The 9,981-nt window shown below is 42.0% G+C and overlaps 2 non-coding genes across 2 annotated transcripts; both read left to right on the plus strand.

Moving 5' to 3' along the window:
• The first annotated feature begins 8,670 nt into the window (after positions 1-8,670).
• Positions 8,671-8,805, plus strand: LOC122929833. The gene has a single exon (XR_006388051.1). It is a non-coding gene; the product is annotated as a U8 small nucleolar RNA (small nucleolar RNA).
• A 568-nt stretch (positions 8,806-9,373) lies between these two features.
• TRNAI-AAU lies at positions 9,374-9,447 on the plus strand. Its single transcript has one exon. It is a non-coding gene; the product is annotated as a tRNA-Ile (tRNA).
• Positions 9,448-9,981: the final 534 nt, after the last annotated feature.

Consider the following 9,981-nt stretch of genomic DNA (forward strand, 5'->3'; position numbering starts at 1 on the left):
AGCATATATAATATATTGTGTAATATGTCAGTCCAGCGGATCTCTAGTTAATAGCGCTGTAGAGCACAGCAGCAGTGGTTGGTACAATGTGTCAGTTCGGCCAGTCTCTAGTTGATACAATATATTAGTCCGGCGAAACTCTGGTTGGTGCCGCTATAAAGCGCAGCAGTAATACTTAGTTATTTCCGCAGTGAAGCTAATCGAGCGATGTTATGCGCACATATAAACATTTATTTCGTTACTCACATGTAGGCTTTCAGCCGTCTTCACCGTGGCGTCCCACGTGGTGGAGGTTCTGGGTAGAGTGTAACGCTGAACCCCAAGTAGCATACGGCCTGGCTCTTTTGGATACAGGATCCTCTGGTATGTTATCGTATTTCTACCAGGTCCTGGTTGTGGGTAGCAGTGCTCGTAATGTTCGGTCAGCTCCGCTGCAGGTTCACCTGAATGTCCTTAATTAGGATACGTGCTCCACCTTCCTTTTGGTGCAGTCACGTACAGAGGTGTCTGTTTAATGTCCATAAGGTTTTTAAAATCCTGGAAAGCGCTTTCTTCTGTCCAATATCAGGAGGCAAACTGTTGCGGTTTTTTAGTCAGGTCCAATTGGTCCACGCCAGACGCGTTTCGAAGGGTATCCACCTTCTTCCTCAGTGGCTCTGTTGGCTCTGACTAGTTTGCCTTCTTTTTATTCCTTGTGGTTAACGAGAGTTGCTCTAGAGAAAACCTGGAGAGGATCGGAAGGATCTGAATATCTCAAATCCAGGTTGACATTAAGTGCGGTATTGGTGCGGTTTATATGCGTTTTCATATGAGAACCTGCGTTTTCTTGTCCAATACATGCCGGAGTTCTTCTCAGCCATTGACCATACATAATTTTATGCATACTTGATTACATTGTCCTTTTGTATTAGTGAAATACATAATTTACTGCAGTAAATAAAGGAACTGTAGAAACCTATTAACGTTCGATCTTGATACACTTCTAATCATTATGTATTCATACAGTATCTTATAAATAGTGATAATAAAACAAAAGATAGGTGTAGAATAAAAATATATAGATAAAAATATATAAAATTGTTTTTTTACATTTTTAATAAATGCCCTAACTCATGGACATCTGTTTTGGGTTAAATTAAAAGTATTTTTTGTTTAAAAAAAAATTTTTTTGTATAATTTAAAAATATTTACTTCCATATTCACCATATTCAGTGAGATCCATCTGGAAGATCACCGCAGAAAATCTTTTTAGCACAGAACATTTTAGCATAGAACTTTTTCTTTGAGGGACTCATTGTGTGACCCCAAGAGTTCTTTAGACAGAGGAGGGCACTGGAGATGGATGACAATCAAATTGAGTGATGCTAGAGACCTAGGGTGGCTAGATGGTATAGGAAAGATGGTATAGGAAGGGAGACCTGCAGACCAGGAGGGGTCATAGTGCTGATAGACAGCCCGACTAGTACCCCTTGTGGACCGGAGGCGTCCAAACCCTCACAGGAATCCGAATATTTCCAATTCGGCATTGAGCCCAGCCGGAGCCAGGCTGCCGAATTCGAAAATTCTTCTAGATTCGGCCCTAGACATTCGGGCAATATGGTTGCCTCCCCTCCAATTACGTTCTATCTGTTCGAAGGCTGCAAAGGTCAGAGTTGTAGGGTCTTGATTGTGTACTGTTTTAAAGTGTTTAGATAGTACATGTTTTTCATACCCCTTTTTGATGTTGTTTATGTGTTCCGCTATCCTAATTCTTAGAGGTCTTTTCGTCCTGCCTATATATTGTTTCGCACATGCACATTCTATGATGTAGATGACGTTTGAACTGTTACATGTGAGAAGAGTCTTTATCTCAACTTCAAAGGCATTTTGTGTTGATTTTACCCGTTGGGTCTTCTTTGTAAAGGATGTATTTCTGCAGTTCACACAGCATCCACATCTATAGAACCCACTCCTGTTTAACTATTTATTAATGGAACCGGTTTCTCTTATTGGTTGTTTTATTGATGGTGCTACCTTCAGACCTAGGTTAGGGGCCTTCGTGTACACTATCTCCGGTATTGGTGGGATTAGTGGACCTATAATTTTGTCTTTTTGTATTAGGTGCCAGTGATTTTTAATACTTTGCTCAATTTTCTTGTGCTGTGAGTTATAGGGCAGTATAATGCGGAATTTGTCATCTTCTACGGGCTTATCAGTATTCTTTTTGTTAGTTTCAAAGAATTTTCTCCTATCCATCAATCTGACCTTTTTCAGAGCATTCTCTACTACTGTCTCAGGGTAGTCCTTTGACAGAAATTTCTCTTTCATATTAAGGGCCTCTTCCTCAAACTCTGACTGATTAGTGCAGTTCCTCTTAATTCTTCGGAATTGGCCAGTTGGTATATTTAATAGCCAAGAGGGTAAGTGACAGATTGAGAAGAGAATAAAGCTGTTCTTAGCCACCTTTTTCTGAAATGTGGTGCACACATAGTGGTCCATCTGAGTGGTGATCCGTAAATCAAGAAATTCAATTGATTCTTGATTAATATTGTAAGAAAAATTCAGACTGTATATATTTGTATTGATTTCTTCTAGGAAGATGTGGAGGCCAGCTATATCTCCCTGCCAAATAAAAATGATATCATCGATATAGCGCTGCCAGAGCACCAGATCCGACCCCAGCTTGGGTAAGATGGTCTCCTGCTCCCATTGTGCCATGAATAGGTTGGCATAGCTGGGGGCGAATCTGGTGCCCACCCTATCAATAACTACTACATTATTTCTGGTGATAGGGGTACGACATCAGGGTGGAGCACCTTGCCAGCTGGAAACAGGGGTGAGCCGACCTGTACCACAATTCTACAATTACCATTAGCGTACCCAATAAGGTCAGAGCTCCCTCTGCTTCTATAATGGATATCTGGACTCACATAGAAAGCAAACGACAGAAGGTAGAGACATATAGATTCGATGATTCAAGTGCTCATGATTTAAATAACATTGGACACGAAAAGCCATTAGAAGATATTTTTAGAGAACTTGAACCATTGCTGCTTAAACAACTAAGACAACAGTGGGAAATCAAGTCGCTGAAATTATGCATTGAGGAGAAGAGAATTCCTAAGGGACTAATGTTATCCAAAATCCCTGCACAAGATTTGTGCAATGAGGAATTTAAGAAAGAATGGGAAGCACTACTACTCTCCCAATCCATAATGTTAGTGCAACTGATTATTAAAAGGAGATGTAAAATTTTGGAAGAGTTAAACGAGAAAATTAAACAAATCAAAACTGTGGTCGATAAAATACCAGCCAGTGAGGAATTAACTATGTGGCAGGAACGTCTATGTAAAAGTCTTGATAAAATGGAGTCAGAGATAATTAATAGGAAAACTAAGAAATATAGATATAATGCTAGACCAACAGAAGACTATAACTACAGAGCCAATTCGCAGGAAGGAGATCCAGTGATTAGAGCCCTGGACCATCATGATGAAAATGATTACCCTCCTAGATATACTATCCCTGTGAGTAATAGATTTGAGACATTCAACTATAACCATTTTTTAGACAGGACTCCACCTCATCACAAGACAAGAATAAGACAGAGATCACAGACCCCCAACAACAAATATGTCCCACCCCAACAGATAGGAGCAAACCCCAGTATGAGAACCAGACACAGATCACGTTCACTATCCAGAGATCAGGTTCACCGACAGGCAATGCCGACACATACATACAATTTGAGGAACAGGCCAGAAGATCAAGAGCCACAACAGAGGACCAGGCCCCCACAGAATTACAGACATCAGTACATACCGAAACATCTGAGAGAGGGAACACAAAGGTATCAACGGAACCCAGACCCAAGAGAAAGACACGAAGATCCCAAAGAAAAAAGAGGCCCTTACAACAAACACAGATAGTCGACTCAGAAGCTATAGTAAACCTCAGCTCCGTGGTCTTGACTGACTCCCAGATAAGACTACTCAATAGGGGCCTTAAATTTGCACCGACAGCAAAATTAAATAAATTTGACACCTACGTGGGTATAGAAAAATTTGTGAGGAAACTCTGTTTGAAAAAATATTTCCTGAAAAATCCCATCTTAATGAATAAAGCTGAATGTGAAGATATCGAAATCAAACACACATCTCTCAGACCTAAATCAAAAAAGTTCCCAAGACAGGAGATAGGGGCTGAGATCGCCACCTTTAGAAAAAACATAGAGACAGACCTGAGAAAGGTACCCGATAAACAGATGAGGAGGAATAACCTGTCCATACAGGAGATCAAAGCAATTAAGGAATTACAAAAATTAAAAAATCTTACTATTCGTCCCGCCGACAAAGGTGGGGCCATTGTTCTCCTTGAAACGACCAAATATAATATGGAGTGCCTGAGACAACTCGCAGACACTACAACTTATAGGCGGTTGAGAAAAGATCCTACAGAAGATTTCTCAAAGATACTGAACAATTATTGTAATAAAGGTCTTGAAGATGGATTACTTTCTAGGCAGGAATTTGACTTTATTTTGGGGACACAACAGAGGCTACCTGTGTTCTATTGCCTGCCTAAGATTCACAAAAATATGACTGATCCACCAGGCCGCCCTATAATCTCGGGTATAGGGTCTTTGACATCCAATTTGTCCCAATATATAGACCAACTTATTCAACCAATAGTGAAGACCACTCCAGCGTATCTGAAAGATACCACTCAGATTGTCCAGATTCTGGAGAATCTGAAGGTGGAGCCACATTGGCTGATAGGGACCTTGGATGTCCAATCCCTCTACACCGTGATTGAGCATGAACAGGGCACCAATAGCATGAGTCTACAATTGAGAAATCATGGTAGCCTCAAAGAGAAGCAGATTGATTTCTTGGTGGAAGGTGTTAGACATATATTAACACACAACTACTTCTTCTTCGAGGGGGAGTATTATCTCCAGATACGGGGCACTGCCATGGGCACCAGATTCGCCCCCAGCTATGCCAACCTATTCATGGCACAATGGGAGCAGGAGACCATCTTACCCAAGCTGGGGTCGGATCTGGTGCTCTGGCAGCGCTATATCGATGATATCATTTTTATTTGGCAGGGAGATATAGCTGGCCTCCACATCTTCCTAGAAGAAATCAATACAAATATATACAGTCTGAATTTTTCTTACAATATTAATCAAGAATCAATTGAATTTCTTGATTTACGGATCACCACTCAGATGGACCACTATGTGTGCACCACATTTCAGAAAAAGGTGGCTAAGAACAGCTTTATTCTCTTCTCAAGCTGTCACTTACCCTCTTGGCTATTAAATATACCAACTGGCCAATTCCGAAGAATTAAGAGGAACTGCACTAATCAGTCAGAGTTTGAGGAAGAGGCCCTTAATATGAAAGAGAAATTTCTGTCAAAGGACTACCCTGAGACAGTAGTAGAGAATGCTCTGAAAAAGGTCAGATTGATGGATAGGAGAAAATTCTTTGAAACTAACAAAAAGAATACTGATAAGCCCGTAGAAGATGACAAATTCCGCATTATACTGCCCTATAACTCACAGCACAAGAAAATTGAGCAAAGTATTAAAAATCACTGGCACCTAATACAAAAAGACAAAATTATAGGTCCACTAATCCCACCAATACCGGAGATAGTGTACACGAAGGCCCCTAACCTAGGTCTGAAGGTAGCACCATCAATAAAACAACCAATAAGAGAAACCGGTTCCATTAATAAATAGTTAAACAGGAGTGGGTTCTATAGATGTGGATGCTGTGTGAACTGCAGAAATACATCCTTTACAAAGAAGACCCAACGGGTAAAATCAACACAAAATGCCTTTGAAGTTGAGATAAAGACTCTTCTCACATGTAACAGTTCAAACGTCATCTACATCATAGAATGTGCATGTGCGAAACAATATATAGGCAGGACGAAAAGACCTCTAAGAATTAGGATAGCGGAACACATAAACAACATCAAAAAGGGGTATGAAAAACATGTACTATCTAAACACTTTAAAACAGTACACAATCAAGACCCTACAACTCTGACCTTTGCAGCCTTCGAACAGATAGAACGTAATTGGAGGGGAGGCAACCATATTGCCCGAATGTCTAGGGCCGAATCTAGAAGAATTTTCGAATTCGGCAGCCTGGCTCCGGCTGGGCTCAATGCCGAATTGGAAATATTCGGATTCCTGTGAGGGTTTGGACGCCTCCGGTCCACAAGGGGTACTAGTCGGGCTGTCTATCAGCACTATGACCCCTCCTGGTCTGCAGGTCTCCCTTCCTATACCATCTTTCCTATACCATCTAGCCACCCTAGGTCTCTAGCATCACTCAATTTGATTGTCATCCATCTCCAGTGCCCTCCTCTGTCTAAAGAACTCTTGGGGTCACACAATGAGTCCCTCAAAGAAAAAGTTCTATGCTAAAATGTTCTGTGCTAAAAAGATTTTCTGCGGTGATCTTCCAGATGGATCTCACTGAATATGGTGAATATGGAAGTAAATATTTTTAAATTATACAAAAAATTTTTTTTTTAAACAAAAAATACTTTTAATTTAACCCAAAACAGATGTCCATGAGTTAGGGCATTTATTAAAAATGTAAAAAAAACAATTTTATATATTTTTATCTATATATTTTTATTCTACACCTATCTTTTGTTTTATTATCACTATTTATAAGATACTGTATGAATACATAATGATTAGAAGTGTATCAAGATCGAACGTTAATAGGTTTCTACAGTTCCTTTATTTACTGCAGTAAATTATGTATTTCACTAATACAAAAGGACAATGTAATCAAGTATGCATAAAATTATGTATGGTCAATGGCTGAGAAGAACTCCGGCATGTATTGGACAAGAAAACGCAGGTTCTCATATGAAAACGCATATAAACCGCACCAATACCGCACTTAATGTCAACCTGGATTTGAGATATTCAGATCCTTCCGATCCTCTCCAGGTTTTCTCTAGAGCAACTCTCGTTAACCACAAGGAATAAAAAGAAGGCAAACTAGTCAGAGCCAACAGAGCCACTGAGGAAGAAGGTGGATACCCTTCGAAACGCGTCTGGCGTGGACCAATTGGACCTGACTAAAAAACCGCAACAGTTTGCCTCCTGATATTGGACAGAAGAAAGCGCTTTCCAGGATTTTAAAAACCTTATGGACATTAAACAGACACCTCTGTACGTGACTGCACCAAAAGGAAGGTGGAGCACGTATCCTAATTAAGGACATTCAGGTGAACCTGCAGCGGAGCTGACCGAACATTACGAGCACTGCTACCCACAACCAGGACCTGGTAGAAATACGATAACATACCAGAGGATCCTGTATCCAAAAGAGCCAGGCCGTATGCTACTTGGGGTTCAGCGTTACACTCTACCCAGAACCTCCACCACGTGGGACGCCACGGTGAAGACGGCTGAAAGCCTACATGTGAGTAACGAAATAAATGTTTATATGTGCGCATAACATCGCTCGATTAGCTTCACTGCGGAAATAACTAAGTATTACTGCTGCGCTTTATAGCGGCACCAACCAGAGTTTCGCCGGACTAATATATTGTATCAACTAGAGACTGGCCGAACTGACACATTGTACCAACCACTGCTGCTGTGCTCTACAGCGCTATTAACTAGAGATCCGCTGGACTGACATATTACACAATATATTATATATGCTGGATTACTAAGCCGTTTCTCAGAACTTTTGCTACAATCCTTTTGTCACATCTAGAAAGATTGAGCCTGAGGACAAATCTCCACAGATATTTTGCACGTTTGCACAATTTTGTAACCAATTGAACACTTTTAGCTTAATGCACTTTAACAAAAATTTGTATGTTTAGCACTTAATTTGCTTTCTTTATATTTTTTGCACTGGTCACCTATTATACAATTATTTGATTATGTGGAGGTAAAGGAGACTGCTGTTCCAGAGAATAAATATACTTGTTAATATAGCTTGCATATATCAGAACCTACGGATATCATATGCTTTTTGGCCAGCACATTCAGGCCATATCATACCATTACCAGTGGACTTACCACATATTTTACCAAGTATATTTATATTTATTTTTACCTATTTTATAAATTTTATAGATATAGCATTATTTGCGTATTTTAGCTAAACTGATCTGTTTTGGGTGTTACTAAAATAAACTACTACCAATTAAATACTGCCGTATTGCCTACTCTGTGACCCAGATATTAGAGTGCCCACCTTAATTCTATTTTTGCAAGGCTGTGTCGTCTCTCCGATGTAGAGGAGGCCACACGGGCGCTGCAAGCTATAGATAACAAAATCTGTATTACACGTGTAGTAGCCTTTAATGTCATGTTTTTTTCCCGGTTCTCGGATGGCAGAAGGAGTCGCCCCTGACGTCAACACGTAAAGACTAGATGCAAATCACAAGTCGCAGTGCATTATGGGCGAAGCGATTGCTGAGCAAAATGAAACGTTTTCAATAGGTCTTTATTAGCCGAGTGAGGAGACAGAGAGCGACGGTTTGTAACGTTAGTGACCGAGGTGTCATGTGACCGCAGCCCGCGCTCATTGTGACGCTATCGTACAACGGTGAGGGCGAAGCGGCGTCCTCGCCCTGAGGTCGGTGAAGAGTGCGGGACGGGCGGAGGCTGCCGGGAGCGGTGTGGGGGCATTGTCAGTGAGGTCAATCCTTACCTGTTCCTCCTCCGGGAGAAACAGACATGATGAATGGAGGAGGCTGAGTGTGTGATTACACCGAACTCCGACACCGCCCTGACCGACAACTCGGGGTGTGTGACATTCTGAGCCCAAACCTGCTGGCGATCATATCAGTGTGTACAAGAGCAGAGGAAGGGGGTGTTGTCATGGTGACTGTCTAACAGACTGTGGGGTTAGTGTCATAGAAATGCCTCCTGGATCATGTGATCTGATAAGGGTGGGTTCAACTAGCGTTATGGCTTTCTGTTATAACGGAAAATAACGGAATCCATAAGACGGAAGGACTGATCCGTTTTGCTGCCTATAGGCATTCCGTTTTGCTCCGTCCTAATAGAAGTCTATGGGAAAGCATAACGGATCCGTCTGGGTCCTGTTATGCAAGACGGAAAACAAAGTCTTGCATAACGGGACCCAAATGGTTCCGTTATGTTTTGCCATAGACTTCTATTAGGACACAGCAATACGGAATGCCTCTTAAAGGCTTCCGTTTTGCATTCCTTCCTATGGATTCCGTTATTTTTTGTTATAACCATGTTAAAAAGGAAAGCCATAACGGACTCCATAACGCTAGTGTGAACCCACCCTAATGGGGATTGTGCTTTCCTCCTGGATCATGTGACCAGATAATAGAGGGAGATCCCATCAGGCAGACAGCTGGCCGGTTAGCTCAGTTGGTTAGAGCGTGGTGCTAATAACGCCAAGGTCGCGGGTTCGATCCCCGTACGGGCCATTGGTTTTCTATTTTCTTTTAAAGGGGTCGCTCGGGTTCAGAGGTGAACATGGACATGCCCCGCCTGAATTAGGCATTGGAGCATTTCTTACTCCGATGCTCTCCCTTGCCTTGTGCTGTATCAGGCAGGGCAAGGGATTTTTTTGCTTATATTTTTTCACACTGCTAGGCAGAGGCTTCCGCCTAGCAATTTTTCGGCGACGTCATGGCTCTAATGGGCGGGCTTTAGTGCTGCCCTAGTCATTTTACAAGCTGGCCCATTAGTGCTGGTGACGTCACCGGGCTTACTCCTGGGTGGAAGCCTCTGCCTCACTTTACCTATGGAGGGCCCGGTACATCACCGATCACATATGTCAGGTTAAGCGCTGCTATGCCGTGTTGGACTTGATCTGCCTTGACAAGAGCAGCCACACAGGCGAGCGGCTGCTGAAGCACCGCACACCCTGCCGGTCTCCCCGCCAGCTCCAAGTTGGCAAGGTTGTGAACACGGGTGGATCTGGGTGGGGGGTCTGGGGGTTCAACGGGTCAATTGCC

Source organism: Bufo gargarizans, chromosome 2 (assembly GCF_014858855.1).
Source record: "Bufo gargarizans isolate SCDJY-AF-19 chromosome 2, ASM1485885v1, whole genome shotgun sequence".
NCBI lineage: Eukaryota > Metazoa > Chordata > Amphibia > Anura > Bufonidae > Bufo > Bufo gargarizans.